Below are 1,754 nucleotides of genomic sequence, written 5' to 3'. Positions count from 1 at the left end.
TAGAACCTACAACTATTATCGTTTCCATAATGTAAAGAAGATTTAGAATAAATAAACTATAATTAATCTATAATTTGGAGGGAATTGTCATGAGCATTATTCATATAAACACAAACTTGTTTAGTTTCTTCAAATATATCGATTTTTGTTAAGTTCAAGTTACATTAGTCCAGGTTCTCTACAATTTTAATTATAGAAAATTTCTATAATTATTTATGCGGGTAAATAAAGTTGATTCAGTTGGGCTTACAATTAAAAGTTCTTTTTTATACAGTTGGACTTAATATTTCACTTAAAAAACTTATACAGCACCTAATTAAAGCCAAAAAAGACAGCCATAAATAAACATAATATACAAATACTCCATGGCCCCCATTCCAAGATGAAAGCCAGGAGCATTCAGCGAATCTTTTGAGAGCCGGGCCGGGAGCTTTGCTATAGGGACCCAAAATATAGGATCAACAAGGGGACATGTGAGGTGTCCCCCTCCTATTGCATAATGAGCTGGCTATAATAATGATGACCATCTCATTATGCAATAGGAGGGGGATACCTCACATGTTCCTCCTGTTGGTCTCATATTTTGGGTCCTTAGGAATTTTTCTTGGGCCGGGCCAGCTGCCTGCACTCCATCATTATGTGGGGGCCACTCTACCATGCCGTATAACCTGCAAAAGGAGAGAGGGCGCCTTCATCCACAAATATTAAATTACTACCCATGAAAGGAGGAGAGGCTGTTACTTTAACCAGTGCGCACCCGTTCAAATCACTAACTCTTTTTTTTTTGTTTTCGCTATAGTAGTTTTTTTAAATGTTATAGTATTTTTTTATAAATGTTACAATATATTTTTAAAATGCCACTGTATTCTGTTTGTGCTACAATAATAACGCTGCGTTGTGCATCTTTACTGTAGCACGAATAGTGAATTTTTATATCATCATATAAGTACAGAGGAGTAGATTAGAGCTATTAATTTGTAACCCTTACAAATTACACTGTTCCCTCTACTACTCATGCAAGCAGGCAAACAGTTTAGAACCCTTACAGAGAATTTCCAAACGGACGCCCGCATAAAAGAGCAGTGAGCGAGGGGCTGTTCCTTGGTACTTATTAAATTCTGACCGGGCGTCCGTCTCCGCAACCGCGGCCGGTTGCGGGTCCGAAGCTTTCCCCCCCTTCCTCCCTCCCTCTCCTCGCACCAAAAATCCTCCCCCACTCCTCTCGCGGACCGAGCCTCGTCGCCGCGGCGATCGTCGGCATCTTTTCCCCGGAGAATTTGGCGCAGCGTGCCAGCCGGTTTCGATTACAAAACGGGGATCTTGCGTTGCCTTGGATCGGGTCCTAGGGTTTCGCGCTCTGGTGTCGCTGTAGACGGTTTCTCGGTGGTCTACCCCCTTCTTTAGCTGAATTGGCGAGTCAAATGAGCGGACTTTGACTTTTCTGTACTGAAATCGTTGTTTTTAATTCGATGTGTTCTGTTAGGGGTAGATTCGTTGCGGGTCTGTTGTAGGGAGCAGCTGGACTAGCGAGTAATTCTGCGCCCCGTTCCAATTCTACGCCGCCATTGACAACTTCTCCTCCTCCATATTAAAACCCTCCCCTCTCCCCCTCGTACCCACCTTGCTCATTCCATCTCTCTCTCTCTCTCTAGATCTCCATTTCTCTCTCTCTCTCTATAGATCTCTCTTTCTCTCTAGAACATGGTGAGGTTACCGTACGTTACGGCGCTCACAACCCTCTTCAGCTATGGCCT

The sequence above is a fragment of the Asparagus officinalis genome, chromosome 3 (genome assembly GCF_001876935.1).
Source record: "Asparagus officinalis chromosome 3, Aspof.V1, whole genome shotgun sequence".
Lineage (NCBI taxonomy): Eukaryota > Viridiplantae > Streptophyta > Magnoliopsida > Asparagales > Asparagaceae > Asparagus > Asparagus officinalis.
Note: the sequence above shows the minus strand (reverse complement) of the source record.